We start from the raw sequence: 19,065 nt of genomic DNA, 5'->3' as shown, positions 1-19,065 counted from the left end.
AAACCAGCTTTTAAGCTGAACCAAACATGCTCTATATATGATTAGAAAAAGAATATCAAAGAATCCATAAATGAAGAATTAAAACTTTAATAAATAATCAAATATTTAAAGAAAAATAATGATGATAAAAATAATACAATCCTCTTAACCCTATTAACCAGTTTATCAAGGCAAATAAAAAAGAAGTACTAATCTAATAAACTAATATTACAATCTACCTGTAATAAATGAGTCCGTTTTGATAATCTATGTGTATTAAATGTGATAATGTAATATTACATGTTTAAATATAAATATAATATCCTTTCTACTTAAAAAAAAAGAAGAAGAGAATATACTACTAAATAATATTTGCTTTTATAGAGTGAGAAAAATAGGAAAAAGAAGAGAGGGAGAAACGTGTTTGAACACACCAGTGATTGAAAATGGCAAAAATGGGAAAGAGTTAAACTGGGGAAGGAGAAGTGGTGTGAACTCACACTAAAAACTAAAATACAGTTCATAGATGAAGCTTAAAATCCGAGTAAGCTACAATCCAAATTTGTCACGATCTGCAATAAAGCTTAATGAGTGCGTAGTTTTCTTCTTCATTCTTGCATTTCTCAGTCTGTGTTTACAGTTACTTCATTGGAAAATCCGCTCCTCTACCAAAAAAATCATGGAGAACAATGATCAACAAGCCATGGAGATCAATCAACAACAACCGATGGAGAACAATGATCAACAAGCCATGGAGATCAATCAACAACAACCAATGGAGAACAATGATCAACAACCCATGGAGATCAATCAACAACAACCGGTGGAGCCTCTGTACCCTGGTTACCCCTTCTACCAAATGCTGCTTCATCAGCAGCATCAACAGCTGCAGCTGCAGCTACAGCAGCAGGTGGAAGAGCAAATGAGGATTTTCTGGAACTGTCAGCGTGAGGAAATTGAGGAGATGGATGATTTTAAGCATTATCAGTTTCCTATTTCCAGGATCAAGAGGATTATAAAATCTGAAAACAATGCCATTAAGCTATCTGCTGAAACACCGATTTTGTTTTCAAAGGCATGTGAGCTCTTTGTTCTGGAGCTTACTCTTCGTTCCTGGTTTCACGCCCAGCAAAACAACCGTGGGTCTCTTAAGAAAACTGACTTCGCTGCCGCTATTAGGCGGACTGAGGTTTTTGATTTCCTTGCTGACGTCGTCCCTGAGGATGAGAGCAATGAAGTGGCTACTGGTTTTGGGCCTGGCATGGTGGGACCCACAGTAGGTGGTGGTTTTCCCTATTTTTATCCACCTATGGGACAGCCTGCTATGCTTGGGGTGATGCCAGGAGGGCCTGCTATGCTTGGGCCGATGCCAGGAGGGCCTGCTATGCCTGGGCCGATGATAGGAGGGCCTTCTATGCCTGGGCCGATGATAGGAGGGCCTGCTGTGGCTGTGATTGCTCCTTCCGTGTACGTTCAGCCTCCATTGCAGGCGTGGCAGCCTGCTGGTGATAATCCCAATGCTGGTGGAGAGAACGATGGACAGGGTTAACTTTGGTCCTTAAAGGTAATTTTGTCTTTTCCTTAGTTCACACCTCGGGTCACAAAAAAAATTAATTAATTGGTTAAGTCCATTGCTTTTTCATTTTCCTAAAGGTGGTATCTTTTTTCTTTTTCTGAGAAGTGACAAAGGAAACGTTTTCCGCCGGAGGGTTTAGTCTCTATGGAATAACTATTCACTAAGTTTCCGCTCAAGGGTTTGTTCTTAAAACTGCAAATTTTTTGTTTGTTTTAATTTCACTCTATCAGATCGTAGCTACAAACATTTTCAGTTTTTTTATGTTTTTGCCTTCTTCAATTTAGGGCAATTTTAACTAATTTCAAGTGAATTACTTGTATAGTTTTTTGCATTCTCTCTTTACTTTTAAAAAGATATTTTTTCTGCAATCTATCACTGATGTTGCACAGTCTAGACTTTCATCAATGACTTCTTCTGTATTTTGCATTAGAGGAGAAAATGATTTGGCATATTTGGATTTTGTCGTTTCCAAATTTAGAGCAATAGATAGATATGCTTTCACACGATTGTTTTATACTGTATACTATAAAGGAGTTCATGATTGATTCTTTTAATTGGAAACCACAAGTTTCCTCACAGTGGCAATTGCTGTTGATGCCAAGATGGAGCCAAAACATATGTTTCAATTTTCTTACCAATGCAATGGTTATATTTTCATGCTTGGGATATGTCATCCATAACTGTTACGGTGTTACCTATTATCCTGAGAAACAACTAATTTTTTAACACTAGTAACATTTGTAATTCAGTCCGTACTTAGGTAGTACTGAAAAACCGTGCTGAGAAACAACTGATATCTGCTGTCTTTATCGGTGTTGCAAAGTACATCAGTAATTATTGGTCATGCTAATGCATATTAAACACGTGGCCGGTAGGTAAAGTGGGATTAAATTCATTTCTAACCCCATTATGTCTTAGAAGAAAGTAAATCCAGATATATCCGAAGATCTAGGATAGTTGGATTTGGTTAGTTATAACCATTTTTTCTCCTTTTCTGTCGTTAGCGTGAACGACAAGAAAGAGAAACCAGGGCAGCTATGGTACCAAATGTTTGGGACTTTGCATGAGCAGTTAGCGTGTGACCGACTTTCTCTTCATGGTAGATAACGAGAAGCTCATGTATATATTATCAAAAACCATGCCACTAGGGGTTTAAGGTTTTCCCACTTGGCTGGTTGGTGTTCATCTTCTGCTGTGTGCCATGTACTGTGCTTCTTCTCATAACTCTGTAAATTTATGTACAACATTTTATTACTTGATAGAGAAAACACATGGGGAAATCTTATGTAGATTGTTTAGAGTCTAGCTAGTTCATGGTGACTTTACCACTATCCTTGTGCTTTCTTTCTTTGATACTGAACTTATCCTTGTAACAACCTCTATCCATTGCCCTATTTATTCCATCCCTCTCATAAATCCCTATTCAGTAATCTGCTTGTATTCTTGTTAGTTCACTCATTTGTGTCATGTCTTGATTTGTTTGATACGATGTTGGCTTCTTAGACTTAATCAAAAAAATAAAATGTTGGCATCTTAGTTCTCAGATGACATGATTGCTATGATTGAATATGTTGTCTCAAAAAAAAGTTCTTACTCCACAGTTTTCTATTGATGAGCTGTAGTTTGTTGATGTTGCTGTAAGCCTGAATTTGTGAGACTTATCAGCTAATTTATCTATTTATTTGCTGTAGTTTTTTCAAATGGTTCTGTTTGAGGATACAAGACACTGATTTCTCATTCATATGGTTCGATTTGTTAATTGTTGGTATTAATTTTTCTATTTGATCTTGTTGCAGTTAAAGATCATGTTGTCAGTTGAAGAGGCACTGTGGAAGCTTACAAACGCTACAGGTCCTCTCAAATTTGAATGCACCTTAGGGAGTTCTGGTTTTTAGTGTATAATAATAAACTTAGCTTACTTCTCGCATAACAGTTATGTTTGTTTGACTCTAATAACTTGTCTTTCTGCCCTTTAATGTTTTGACTATTGCTCCTTGCTATAGTGGTATGATGGAGCCGCCAAGGCTTATTGGCTATAGGATGATTAGTTACCCTAGTGGGCAATTTGGCCTCGTGGACTATGATGTAGATACCGAACTTGGTGACTAGGGTAATCATGATTTCATTATTTCCATCATTTCTGCAATCTCAACATAACTAAATTAGCACAATTTTTTATTTTGCAAAGCCTGGATGGATTAAAATCACATTGACATAGATAAATCACTGAATCATAAACATGGGTGCACTCCAACCCGCTCATTTTCCATCTTGACCCGAATAAACTTTGGGGTGGGTGGGTGGGTTGACTCTATACCCAGTAAATACTTTGACCCATTTTGATCTGCCTGAGTTTGATCCAACCCGCTCATTTTCCATTCCTTCAGTCATCTGTAATTCTTGATCATATGTCATGATCACTGTTACATTTTTAAAGAAATGGAGAATGCATTTGTTCCTTTTCTTCCTTACGATCCTTATCTGCTTCTTTCTTAGTGAATGTAAAGAGATTGTAGCTTTAATATTAAGCAGCGTAGGACGTTTCTCAAAAGGCATTATTTTGTAAGTCAAAGTATTCCACATATGGGAAATGATCAGATAAAAACAAGTTGTAACTTATAGTTGAGTCCAACTTCTATTTTTTGGACAATATCTGAGTGAAAAAGTGATCACTCTGATCTAATACATTGTTCCCTCCAGTTTAGGTTAATCAGATGACACAAATCAGAGTTCATTCTATTTTCTGCAGAACCTAAGTCTTAGACCTTTTGCAGAAGCATTGAGTAATATAACTCTCTGCTCAGCATTAGCACAATATGGCTAAATAATTATATCAGCCAGATTCTAATCAACAACTCAATTCTAACTTCATTCTTGAAAAAGGAGGAAAAATAAAAACGTCACAAATAGCATTTCAATTTTATATTTAAAAAAAATAGAAAATGAATTTAGTAGATGGGGATCTGAATATCATTTGCACCTTCACCAAACACTAAATTTGTTTCCTTATTTTCTTGCATTCTTTCTGTAAGAAAGTTAAAGTTAACTGAATCTGAAATAGATTTTAGATATTATGATGAAGTCAAATATGAATTCCTATTTATTAAAGAAAGTATAATAATAAGAAGAAATTCAAAACTTTTCTTAGGATGTGATTTAAAAGACTGAAGAAAATATAATGAAGAACTTTACCATGGAAAACTTACAGTTAATGTATATAATCCAACTCTCTATTAGCAGTAGACATGGCTAAATCATATATCAGTCATTAAAACTTTACGCCAGATTCTTAATCATCAACTAAGTGCGTGCTGAATTTATCGTCACTATGTTGGTTAAAAGAAGTTAAAGGTAAATGAAAACTAAGGACTTCATTCTTGAAAAAGGAGGAAAAAGAAGAACGTCGTGATTAGTATATCAATTTAATATTCAAAAGATAGAAAAGAAGGTTAGTCGATGGTGATGAGAATGGTTGAATTTGTAACTTCACCAAAAACCAAGAACTTAAATGTTAAACACTATTTTTTTCCTTATTTACTTGCGAGCTAACAGTAAGAAACTCAAATTTCAATAAATTTGAAATGGATTTTAGATATTATGGAGTTAAATATGAATTACTATCTATTCATGAAAGTACAACTATAGTCTAAATTCAAAACTTTTCTCAGGATGTGATTTAAAAAACCGAAGAAAATATAATGAAACAAGAAAATAATAGTTAATGTATATATCCCAGTGCTCTATTCAGCAGTAGCAAAACATGGCTAAATCATATATCAGTCATTAAAACTTAACAATTGATACTTAATCAACAACTAATAGCTAACTTCATTGTCACTATGTTTATGGAAAAAGTTAAGGTAAATGAAAAATAAAACTTAATTCTTGAAAAAAAGAGGAAAACGGAAAAACTCATAAATAGTATTTTCAATTTGATATTCAAAAATAGAAAAGGAAGTTAGCAGATCGATTATTAGTATTTGCACCCTTTAGCAGATCGAATATTAGTATTTGCACCCTCACCAAAAAACCAAGCGTCTTTTTTACATTACTTACTTGCGTTTTTTAAGTAAGAAAGTCAAAGTGAACTAAATCTGAAATAGATTTTAGATATTTCGATGAAGTCAAACATTTTATAGTTAGAAATTCATAACTTTTCTTATGATGTGCTTAAAAGATCGAAAATGAAAAATATAAGGAAGACGATTCACAAGGAAAATTACAGTTAATGTAGCCCAACTCTTTGTTCAACAGTAACAAAACATGGCTAAATCATATATCTGTCATTAAAACTTAACAATTGATACTAAATCAACACCTAACAGCTAACTTCATTGCCACCAATTTTATTTGAAAAAGTCAAGGTAAATGATTACCCAAGGAGTAAGGACTTTATTCTTAAAAAAGTAAAATGGAAAACCTCATAAATAGTATTTTTAATTTGACATTCAAAAAATAAAAAAAGAAGTTATTAGATAGTGATCTAAATATTAGTATTTGTGCCTTCTCCAGAAAACCAAGGAAGAATCTTCAACACTAAATTTTTGTCCTTATTACTTTGCGTTCTTTTAGTAAGAAAAGTCAAAGTTAACGAAATCTGAAATAGATATTAGATATTATGATGAAGTTAAATATGAATTACTATCTATTCATGGAAGTATAATTATAGTCTCAAACTTAGAACTTGTATCAAGATGTGATTTAAAAGAATGAAGAAAATATAATGAAACAAGGAAAATCACAGTTAATGTATATATCACAATGCTCTATTAAGCAGTAGCAAAACAAGGCTAAATCGTATATCAGTCAATTGATACTTAATCAACAACTAAGAGCTAACTTCATTATCACTATGTTAATTGAAAAGGTTAAGTAAATGAAATATAAGAACTTAATTCTTGAAAAAAAGAGGAAAACGAGAAAACTCATAAATAGTACTTTCAATTTGATATTCAAAAAATAGAAAAGGAAGTTAGTAGATCGAATATCAGTATTTGCACCCTCACCAAAAAACCAAGCGTCTTTTTTACTATATTTACTTGCGTTTTTTCCAGTAAGAAAGTCAAAGTTAACTGAATCTGAAGTAGATTTTAGATATTACGATGAAGTCAAACATTTTATAGTAAGAAATTCATAACTTTTCTCATGATGTGCTTAAAAGATTGAAAACAAAAATATAAGGAAGAAGATTCGCAAGGAAAAGCACAGTTAATGTAGCTTAACTCTTTGTTCAACAGTAACAAAACATGGCTAAATCATAATTCTGTCATTAAAACTAACAATTGATACTTAATCAACACCCAAGAGCTAACTTCATTGCCACTAATATTTAATTTAAAAAGTTAAGGTAAATGATAACTAATTAGTAAGGACTTTATTCTCGAAAAAGGAAAACGAAAAACCACATTAATAGTATTTTCAATTTGACATTCAAAAAATAGAAAAAGAAGTTATTAGATCGTGATCTTAAAATTAGTATTTGTGCCTTCACCCGAAAACCAAGGAAGAATCTTCTACACTAAATTTTTGTCCTTATTACTTACGTTCATTTAGTAAGAAAGTCAAAGTTCACTAAGGCCTCATTTGTTTCCATTTAATGGAGGTCTGAATCTTAATCATTCAGATTCAGACCTCCATTAAATGGAAACAAATGATTCAGATTCAGCCCATTAAATAAGTTTGGTTTTAAGTCTGAATCTGAATCATTCAGATTCAGTCCATTAAGTTCATTTGTTTTATTTTTTGAAAATCTCTTGATGAGTCTGAAGAGGTCAAAGCAAATCAGATCTGTATGAGACTCCTAACAAAATTCAAACTTATTTGATAAATTATAGCTTATTTGCTTTGGACGTGCCTTTTTATCTCATAACTAAAAAAAAACTCTCATTTTTTCTCAATCAAACACCATTTTTTTTCCAATTGGTAAGTTTTCCTAAATCCCTTCAACTATTTTTTTAATATGAATAATTTTCATGTATTGATTTGTGTCAAGAACACTGGTTGCAATAATAATTTTAGTGTATTGTTTGTCAAGGGTTTTAAATGAAAAAATAGTACTCCAAATCATGATTATTAAAACTTTTAAAACTTTTTTTTTAATCAAAAGTGATACATTTTGTTGAAATGAAAATGCTATAATATTTTATTAATATAATGTTCAATTTCAGTTCCACATTCTGATATTGAAAACAAACAACATTATTTATTTAGTGTTCAGATTTATAGCCCACATCTTAAAATCAGATATACATTGAGATCAAAACACCCAGATCTTAATGTAAATCTTAATATTCAGATGTGTATTTCATATTCAAATAATTTTTTATCTTAATAAAAACAAATTGGGCCTAAATCTAAATAGATTTTAGATATTATGATAAAGTTAAATATGAATTACTATCTATTCATGAAAGTATAATTATAGTCTCAAACTTAGAACTTGTATCAAGATGTGATTTAAAAGAATGAAGAAAATATAATGAAACAAGAAAAATCACGGTTAATGTATATATCACAATGCTCTATTAAGCAGTAGCAAAACAAGGCTAAATCGTATATCAGTCAATTGATACTTAATCAACAACTAAGAGCTAACTTCATTATCACTATGTTAATTGAAAAGGTTAAGGTAAATGAAATATAAGAACTTAATTCTTGAAAAAAAGAGGAAAACGAGAAAACTCATAAATAGTACTTTCAATTTGATATTCAAAAAATAGAAAAGGAAGTTAGTAGATCGAATATCAGTATTTGCACCCTCACAAAAAAACCAAGCGTCTTTTTTACTATATTTACTTGCGTTTTTTTCAGTAAGAAAGTCAAAGTTAATTAAATCTGAAGTAGATTTTAGATATTACGATGAAGTCAAACTTTTTATAGTAAGAAATTCATAACTTTTCTCATGATGTGCTTAAAAGATTGAAAACAAAAATATAAGGAAGAAGATTCGCAAGGAAAAGTACAGTTAATGTAGCCCATCTCTCTGTTCTACAGTAACAAAATATGGCTAAATCATATATCTGTCATTAAAACTAACAATTGATACTTAATCAACACCTAAGAGCTAACTACATTGCCACTAATTTTAATTTAAAAAGTTAAGGTAAATGATAACTAAGTAGTAAGGACTTTATTCTCGAAAAAGGAAAACGGGAAACCTCATAAATAGTATTTTCAATTTGATATTCAAAAAATAGAAAAAGAAGTTATTAGATTGTGATCTAAAAATTAGTATTTGTGCCTTCACCCGAAAACCAAGGAAGAATCTTCAACACTAAATTTTTGTCCTTATTACTTTGCGTTCTTTTAGTAAGAAAAGTCAAAGTTAACTAAATCTGAAATAGATTTTAGATATTATGATGAAGTTAAATATGAATTACTATCTATACATGGAAGTATAATTATAGTCTAAAATTCAAAACCTGTATCAAGATGTGATTTAAAAGAACGAAGAAAATATAATGAAACAAGGAAAATCACAGTTAATGTATATATCACAATGCTCTATTAAGCAGTAGCAAAACATGGCTAAATCATATATCAGTCAATTGATACTAAATCGACAACTAAGAGCTAACTTCATTATCACTATGTTAATTGAAAAAGTTAAGGTAAATGAAATATAAGAACTTAATTCTTGAAAAAAAGAGGAAAACGAGAAAACTCATTAATAGTATTTTCAGTTTGATATTCAAAAAATAGAAAAGGAAGTCAGTAGATCGAATATTAGTATTTGCACACTCACCAAAAAACCAAGCGTCTTTTTTAGTATATTTACTTGCATTTTTTAAGTAAGAAAGTCAAAGTTAACTAAATCTGAAATAGATTTTAGATATTACGATGAAGTCAAACTTTTTATAGTAGAAATTCATAACTTTTCTCATGATGTGCTTAAAAGATTGAAAACAAAAAAATAAGGAAGAAGATTTGCAAGGAAAAGCACAGTTAATGTAGCCCAACTCTTTGTTCAACAGTAACAAAACATGGCTAAATCATAATTCTGTCATTAAAACTAACAATTGATACTTAATCAACAATTACGAGCTAAGTTCATTGCCACTAGTTTTAATTTAAATAGTTAAGGTAAATGTTAACTAAGTAGCAAGGACTTTATTCTCGAAAAAGGAAAACGGAAAACCACATAAATAGTATTTTCAATTTGACATTCAAAAAAATAGAAAAAGAAGTTATTAGATGGTGATCTAAAAATTAGTATTTGTGCCTTCACCCGAAAACAAAGGAAGAATCTTCAACACTAAATTTTTGTCCTTATTACTTGCGTTCATTTAGTAAGAAAGTCAAAGTTCACTAAGGCCTCATTTGTTTGCATTTAATAGATGTCTGATTCTTAATCATTTAGATTCAGCCCATTAAGTAAGTTCGATTTAAAGTCTGAATCTAAATCATTCAGATTCAGTCTATTAAGTTCATTTGTTTTATTTTTTGAAAATCTCTTAATGGGTCTGAAGAGGTCTAAACGAATCAGATCTGTACGAGACTCTTAACAATATTCTGACTTATTTGATAAGTTATCAAATAATAAATTATAGCTTATTTGCTTTGGACGTGCCTTTTTGTCTCATAACTAAAAAAATTTCTCATTTTTCTCAATCAAGCACCATTTTTTTCCAATTGGTAAGTTTTCCTAAATCCCTTCAACTATTTTTTTTATATGAATAATTTTTATGTATTGATTTGTGTCAAGAACGCTGGTTGCAATAATAATTTTAGTATATTGTTTATCAAGGTTTTTTAATGGAAAAATAGTACTCCAAATCATGATTATTAAAACTTTTATACTTTTTTTTAAACGAAAGTGATATATTTTGTTGAAACGAAAATGTTATAATATTTTATTAATATAATGTTCAATTTTACTTCCTCATTCTGATATTGAAAACAAACAACATTAATTATTTAGTGTTCAGATTTATAGCCCACATCTTAAAATCAGATATATATTGAGATCAAAACACTCAGATCTTAATGTAAATCTTAATATTCAGATGTGTATTCAGATTCAGACATTTTTATCTTAATAGAAACAAATTAGGCCTAAATCTTAAATAGATTTTAGATATTATGATGAAGTTAAATTTGAATTATTATCTATTCATTGAAGTATAATTATAGTCTAAAATTCAAAACTTGTATCAAGATGTTATTTTAAAGAACGAAGAAAATATAATGAAACAAGGAAAATCACAGTTAATCCATATATCTCGATGCTCTATTTAGCAGTAGCAAAACATGGCTAACTCGTATATCAGTCAATTGATACTTAATCAACGTTTAAGAGCTAACTTCATTGCCACTAATTTTATTTAAAAAGTTAAGGTAAATGATAACTAAGTAGTAAGGACTTTATTCTTGAAAAAGGAAAACGGAAAACCTCATAAATAGTATTTTCAGTTTGACATTCAAAAAATAGAAAAAGAAGTAGATGGTGATCTAAAAATTAGTATTTGTGCCTTCACCCGAAAACCAAAAAAGAATCTTCAACACTAAATTTTTGTCCTTATTACTTGCGTTCATTTACTAAGAAAGTCAAAGTTCAATGAGGCCTCATTTGTTTGCATTTAATGGAGGTCTGAATCTTAATCATTCAGATTCAGCCCATTAAGTTAGTTTGGTTTTAAGTCTGAATTTGAATCATTCAGATTCAGTCCATTAGGTTCATTTGTTTTTTTTTTGAAAATCTCTTAATGTGTCCGAAGAGGTCTAAACGAATCAGATTTGTAGGAGACTCTTAACAACATTCAGACTTATTTGATAAGTTATTAAATAATAAATTATAGCTTATTTGCTTTGGACGTGCCTTTTTATCTCATAACTAAAAAAAATTTTCTCATTTTTCTCAATCAAACACCATTTTTTTCCAATTGGAAAGTTTTCCTAAATCCCTTCAACTATTTTTTTTATATGAATAATTTTCATGTATTGATTTGTGTCAAGAACACTGTTTGCAATAATAATTTTAGTGTTTTGTTTATCAAATTTTTTTAATGAAAAAATAGTACTCCAAATCATGATTATTAAAACTTTTAAAACTGTTTTTTTAATCAAAAGTGATATATTTTGTTGAAATGAAAATGTTATAATATTTTATTAATATAATGTTCAATTTCACTTCCACATTCTAGTATCAAAAACAAACAACATTAATTATTTAGTGTTCAGATTTATAGCCCACATCTTAAAATCAGATATATATTGAGATCAAAACACCAGATCTTAATGTAAATCTTAATATTTCAGATTCAAACATTTTTTATCTTAATAGAAACAATTTGGGCCTAAATCTGAAGTAGATTTTAAATATTATGAGGAAGTTAAATATGAATTACTATTTATTCATGGAAGTATAATTATAGTCTAAAATTCGAAACTTGTATCAAGATGTGATTTTAAAGAACGAAGAAAATATACTGAAACAAGGAAAATCACAGTTAATGTATATATCCCGATGCTCTTTTCAGCAGTAGCAAAACATGGCTTTCTCATATATCAGTCAATTGATACTTAATCAACAATTAAGAGCTAACTTCATTATCACTATGTTAATTGAAAAAGTTAAGGTAAATGAAAAATAAGAACTTAATTCTTGAAAAATAGAGGAAAACGAGAAAACTCATAAATAGTATTTTCAATTTGATATTCAAAAAATAGAAAAGGAAGTTAGTAGATCGAATATTAGTATTTGCACCCTCACCGAAAAACCAAGTCTTTTTTTACTTTATTTACTTGCGTTTTTTTAAGTAAGAAAGTCAAAGTTAACTAAATCTGAAATAGATTTTATAGATTACGATGAAATCAAACTTTTTATAGTAAGAAATTCATAACTTTTCTCATGATGTGATTAAAAGATTGAAAACAAGACAAATAAGGAAGAAGATTCGCCAAGAAAATTACAGTTAATATAGCCCAACTCTTTGTTCAACAGTAGCAAAACATGGAAAAATCATCTGTCATAAAAACTTAACAATTGATACTTAATCAACAACTAAGAGTTAACTTCATTGCGACTAATTTTAATTAAAAAAGTTATGGTAAATAATTACTAAGGAGTAAGGACTTTATTCTTGAAAAAGAAAAACGAAAAGCTCATAAATAGTATTTTCAATTTGACATTCACAAAATAAAAAAGGAAGTTATTAGATCGTGATTTAAATATTAGTATTTGTGCCTTCACCCAAAAACCAAGAAAATATCTTCAAAACTAAATTTTTGTCCTTTTCACTTGCGTTCTTTTACTAAGAAAGTCAAAGATAAGAAAATTTTGAAGTAGATTTTAGATACTATGATGAAGTTAAATATGAATTACTATCTATTCATGGAAGTATAATTATAATCTAAAATTCAAAACTTTTCTCAGGATGTGATTTAAAAGACCGAAGAAAATATAATGAAACAAGAAAAATAACAGTTAATGTATATATCCCAATGCTCTATTTAGCAGTAGCAAAACATGGCTAAATCATAAATCAGTCATGAAAACTTAACAATTGATACTTAATCAACAACTAAGAGCTAACTTTTGTCACTATGTTTATGGAAAAAGTTAAGGTAAATGAAAAATAAAACTTAATTCTTGAAAAAAGGAGGGGGGAAAAAATCATGAACTGTATTTTCGATTTGATATTCAAAAAATAGAAAAGGAAGTTAGTAGATCGAATATTAGTATTTGCACCCTCACCAAAAAACCAAGCGTCTTTTTTAGTATATTTACTTGCATTTTTTAAGTAAGAAAGTCAAAGTTAACTAAATCTGAAATAGATTTTAGATATTACGATGAAGTCAAACTTTTTATAGTAGAAATTCCTAACTTCTCTCATGATGTGCTTAAAAGTTTGAAAACAAAAATATAAGGAAGATGATTCGCAAGTAAAATTACAGTTAATGCAGTCAACTCTTTGTTCAACAGTAGCAAAACATGGCTAAATCATATATCTGTCATTAAAACGTAATAATTGATAATTGATCAACAACGAAGAGCTAACTTCGTTGCCACTAATTTTAATTTAAAAAGTTATAAGGTAAATGATTACCGAGGAGTAAGGACTTTATTCTTGAAAAAGGAAAATGGAAAACCTCTTAAATAGTATTTTCAATTGGAGATTCAAAAAAATAGAAAAGGAAGTTATTAGATAGTGATCTAAATATTAGTATTTGTGTCTTCACCCGAAAACCAAGGAAGAATCGTCAACACTAAATTTTTGTCCTTATTACTTGTGTTCTTTTAGTAAGAAAGTCAAACTTTACTAAATTTGAAATAGATTATAGATATTATGATGAAGTTAAACATGAATTACTATCTTTTCATGGAAGTATAATTATAGTCTAAAATCAAAACTTTTCTGTGGATGTGATTTAAAAGACCGATGAAAATATAATGAAACAAGGAAAATTACGGTTATTGTATATATCCCAATGCTCTATACAGCAATAGCAAAACATGGCTAAATCATCTATTTGTCATTAAAACTTAACAATTGATACTTAATCAACAACCAAGAGCTAAATTCATTGTCACTACGTTAATTGAAAAAGTTAAGGTAAATGAAAAATTAGAACTTAATTCTTGAAAAAAAGAGGAAAACGAAAAAAAACTCATAAATGGTATTTTCAATTTGATATTCAAATAATAGAAAAGGAAGTTAGCAGATCGAATATTAGTATTTGCACCCTCACCAAAAAACCAAGCGTCTTTTTTACTTTATTTACTTGCTTTTTTTAAGTAAGAAAGTTAAAGTGAACTAAATCTGATATAGATTTTAGATATTACGATGAAGTCAAACATTTTATGGTAAGAAATTTTTTCTCATGATGTTCTTAAAAGATTGAAAACAAAAATATAAGGAAGATGATTCACAAGGATAATTACAGTGAATGTAGCCCAACTCTTTGTTCAACAGTAGCAAAAATTGTCTAAATCATATATCTATCATTAAAACTTAACAATTGATACTGAATCAACAACTAAGAGCTAACTTCATTGCCACGAATTTTAATTTAAAAAAGTTAAGGTAAATGATTACCAAGGAGTAAGGACTTTATTCTTGAAAAAGGAAAACGGAAAATCTCATAAATAGTATTTTCAATTGGACATTCAAAAAAAATAGAAAAGGAAGTTATTAGATCGTGATCTAAATATTAGTATTTGTGCATTCACCCGAAAACCAAGAAAGGATCTTCAACACTTAATTTTTGTCCTAGTTACTTGCGTTCTTTTAGTAAGAAAGTCAAATCTGAAATAGATTTTAGATATTATGATGAAGTCAAATCTGAAGTTCTATATATTCAATGAAGTAAATTTTAGTCAGAAATTCAAAAATTTTCTTTGGATGTGATTTTAAATATCGAATATAAAGAAGAAAACATCTTTTCAGTCTCCCAATTCACTCTTCATAAACTCTGGTTTTGTCTTGGAACGTCCATAACTAGATCTGTAACAGGGGACCATAAAATATTTTCAGCTTTCAAGTTTGTAATTTTAGTGACTTGTATTTTTTTAATGTTTGTTTTATAGGGTTTGAAGAGTTGAAGACAGTTAATCTCCATAGTATTCATGTGAATAAGCTTCACACAATAGCCAGGTCGTTGAGTGTTGCTCCATTTGCTGGTTAATCTGAAGGAGACAATAAAGTTTTCTTGTTTGTGACCTGCCAAAGTTGTAGGCTAATGAAATATAATGATAAAGCTATTTAGGGCAAAAAAAATTGCTGAGCAGAAGTTACTTGAGAATGACATTGCTGGAGCTCAAAAAATTTTCATTGAAGGCTCAAAATCGTTTTCCAGGTCTTGATGGTCTTTTTCAGTTCCTGGAGGTGGTGGCTGTTTATGTTTCTCATGAGAAGAAAACTTATGGTGAAGTAGATATATACAGTGTTCTTTCTCTCGGGCTCTCAGCTGATGATGAAACAATAAGGAAACACTACAGAAGGCTGGCTCTAGCTTCTCCTTGATAAAAATAAATCCGTTGGGGGGCAGATGGGGCATTTAAGATTATATCTGAAGCATGGAGTTTGTTGTATGATAGACCAAAAGAATGATGGATGACAATAGGCATGTTACGAGGAATGCATCCATGCAAGGCAATCGGCACGAATTTCATAATTTCTCCATGAACCGAGCAAGTGCAAGAAACTCAACAAATGCTAATTTCCAGCCCGCTCCCAAACATCAAAAGTTGAGACATTCTGGACATCTTGCAATACATGCCAGATGCCTAATGAATACTTAAATTTTCACCTAAACAAAAGTATTATGTGCCCCAAATGTCACCGGCCCTTTAGGGCAAGGGAGGTAGGTGTTCCCGTGAAAATTGAAGCTGCTTCTTTTTCGTGGTCTTCCCCTCCAGCAGCAGCAGGGTACAAACTACCTTGCTGCCAATGGATTTTCTGTTTCAGGTGTAAAGAACCCTACAGCTTCAAATTCAGTACAGTACAATCTGGTTATTCTGGCTTTGGCTCAACAGTTAGAGCAAACATTCAGTAGGATCAAGTTTTTAAGAAGAGCGATTGCAAACAGTGTGCATGCCACTACAGCTGGGAAATCTGCACACTCGGCCAGCCAGTTGGTGGAAACTTGAAGAGAGCTAATGCAGAAGCAGCTCTGAGTGCCAGGAGACTTTTCTGAAGAAAAACAATTTGTTCATGAAAAACTGATGCTGGTGTTTTCCTGATTAGTTTCCACTTGTTCAGAAGCTGATAGGCTAATATAAAAGAGATGCATAAGATGAGTTGAAGTCAAAATTTCAAAGAGAAGGAATGGTAAATGAATTGACTGCAAAAGGTGAATCTAGTAGCCAAGAAAACATACATGGAAATGAAAAAGGTGTTTTGAGAGCAGAGAATGCTACCATTGTGGTAAGTAACAAGCCCAGGAGTTCAGGGGTGTTGTCCAATTCAGGAATTCACAGTATGCTGGTGAAAAAAGCTAGGATGGAGATCACCAAGAAGCTTAAGAATGGAGCACAAATGCTACTTCTCAAACTTCATCTGAGAAGGAAAAAGAAGAAGCAAATTGCTCGTGAAGTTATCATAAATGATCTGAGAAGGGATAAAACTGCTCATGATGCTGGGGTGGATCCAAAATATCATGCGAGCAGAAAAAGTGGTAGGTCTTTGGTGCTCTGTTTGATTTTTAACCAGAAGCTACGTCAATGACTGTTCCAGATCCTGACTTCCATAATTTCGACAAGGATAGAATGGAAAAATCTTTTGATGAGAATCAAGTCTTGGTTGCTTATGATAATGATGATGGCATGCCACACTATTATGAACTGATTCGCGATATGATATCTAAAATCCATTCGAAGTGCAATTCTGCTGGTTGAACTCCAAAAACAACTCAGAACTCTTCCCAATCAATTGGGTTGGTTCTGGCTTCCTCAAGACCAGTAGAGATTTCAGGATAGGCAAGCAAGAAATAAATAAGATGCTTAATTCTTTTTCCCACTAGGTCAAGTGGGTGTAAGGGGCTGGTGGTGTTATCCAAATTTTTTCCAGAAAGGGGCATGTTTGGGGTCTGTACATGCATTGGTCTCCTAATGGAATGTGCTAACTTTAAATGATATGATACACAACTATGATATGGTGGAAATGCTTGGCAATTGCACTGAGAAGGAAGGTGTCACTGTTTTTTCATTAGTCAAAGTAGCTGCTTCAGGTCGGTATTCCATCAGTATTAAGACCCTAATATCTTCATATTCCAAGGAAAGACATGTTTCACGCTCTTATCAGGTCCTTTCATATTTGCTCATAGGTCAAAAAGCTCCAAATGCTCCCATTGGTTGCTGGAGTTGGATCCTGCAGCCCTACCCTTGGAACTTTTTTTTTTTGAACTTGGTGACTTAGTATTATATCACAAAAGCACATGCAAATGCACTTTGAGATGTACTCTAACCTTATATACAATGCACTCCAGACTCCACTTATCTATTTCTATATTGAGTTATAGAAGCAGAGTCTTTTGAGTATAATTGATTACACCAAAAAGATAACAACAAAATGCAGTTTAGTTTGACTTCCTGCACACTTTTTTCTTTGCCTTCAAAACATCTGGAATTTCTCTCTTTCCAGATAGCTCATCATATTGAAACAGGGATGATTCTCCATCTAATTCTGTCTTTTGCAAGGACACTTGCCTCCTCCCAGCTATATAAGGCCTCAGTAACTCTCCTAGGCATAGTCCAGGATATGCCTTTAAGGCTCAAGAAAATCCTCCAAAGCTGTTGAATATATTTGCAGTGTAGTAATAGATGGTTTATAGTTTCTAAGGTTTCCCACATAGGAAACACCTAGAGCATAAGGTTATCCCCCTTTTCATTACATTGTCCTAAATGGTTGCAATTTTTATGAACAGTTGTGACTTTTATGAAAGGTTTTAACTTTTTTGAAAGATTGTGACTCTTTCAAGGGGTTGTGACCTTTCCGGTGAGGCACAATAAGAACATTTTCACATAAGAACATTTTCACACTATCCTTTGTTTTCTATATAAATTGAGGGATGTCCTCTCATTTTAAAAAGATCAATTTTCTTGACTTCTTCATTGAGTGGTCGCTGCGGTTTTCCCTTGGCATAAAAAAGTATCACTTAAAATGTTTTTATTTTCATGAAAAGATATGTGAATTAAATATAATTAATGCATAGACATGAATATTGGTGAATAATCATTTGTCATGTTTTGTAAAAGAAGCATTTGAACTATATTGCCTTTATTGGACCCGATGAAACTTTGTTCATGGGTAGTGCTATAGTAATCAAATTGGATGTTATGGTAAGGTCCTTTTGAAAAGGATATTTGACAAGGTGATGACTTTAGTTTGTATCACATAAAATTGTAAGAAATATGAACAAATATTTGTGATAAAAAGCTACCTCGTAGAGAGCTTTTCAAACTCAATATTTTATTTGTTCTCACTTGCTTGGGTTAAACTATGTTGTGACATGAACACTTGGGACATGTTAATTACAAAACCTTGTAAGGAAAACCAATCAACTTAGAAGTTTTGTCTAATTTTGAGTGCAATAAATAAAAAGGTCAAGTTTTTGTGGAATCTAAGTTTGCTGAGCATTCTTATAAATCTCTTGTAAGGAATTCTAATCCCTTAGAGTTGATTTACACAGATATTTGTGATATGAAGTTAACACCATCTCGTGGTGGGAAAAAGTACCTCATAACTTTCATTGACAATTGCATTTGATACAGTTATGTCTATTTGCTTAATGGTAAGGATGAAACAATAGAAATGTCTAGGCAATATAAAATTAAAGTTGAAATCAATTGAGAAAAAAAAAAGAAGTGATAGGGTTGGGGAATATAAATCTTCTTTTGCAGAAATGTGTCTGAAAAGTGGATTTATCCATCAAACTATTGTCCTATTCACCTAAATCTAATGGAATTGCAGAATGAAAAAAAACTTTGCGGGAAATGATGGTTGCATTACTTGTAAGTTTAGCTTTACCACAAAACTTGTGTGGAGGAACTATCCTTACTGCAAAAAAGA

General features: G+C 31.2%; 1 protein-coding gene across 21 annotated transcripts in view; it reads left to right on the top strand.

The window, feature by feature from the left end:
• The first annotated feature begins 362 nt into the window (after positions 1 to 362).
• LOC101263102 (B3 domain-containing protein Os11g0197600-like) overlaps positions 363 to 19,065 on the top strand; it is a 35,634-nt gene continuing 16,931 nt past the window's right edge. For 4 of the 21 annotated variants that reach the window (XM_026030036.2, XM_069295232.1, XM_010320746.4 and 1 more), the window contains exons 1-3: positions 1,628 to 1,733; positions 3,352 to 3,406; positions 15,084 to 17,224. The gene's annotated coding sequence lies outside the window, so the exon portion shown is untranslated. Of the gene's footprint in view, positions 1,544 to 1,627; positions 1,734 to 3,351; positions 3,407 to 15,083; positions 17,225 to 19,065 lie in introns of those variants that run through there. The other 17 variants (XM_069295235.1, XM_069295234.1, XM_069295233.1 and 14 more) reach the window with 12 other exon arrangements.

This window comes from Solanum lycopersicum, chromosome 3, assembly GCF_036512215.1.
Source record: "Solanum lycopersicum chromosome 3, SLM_r2.1".
Classification (NCBI taxonomy): Eukaryota; Viridiplantae; Streptophyta; class Magnoliopsida; order Solanales; family Solanaceae; genus Solanum; species Solanum lycopersicum.
The sequence above is the reverse complement of the archived record's forward strand: the minus strand, read 5'-3'. Positions and strand labels throughout refer to the sequence as shown.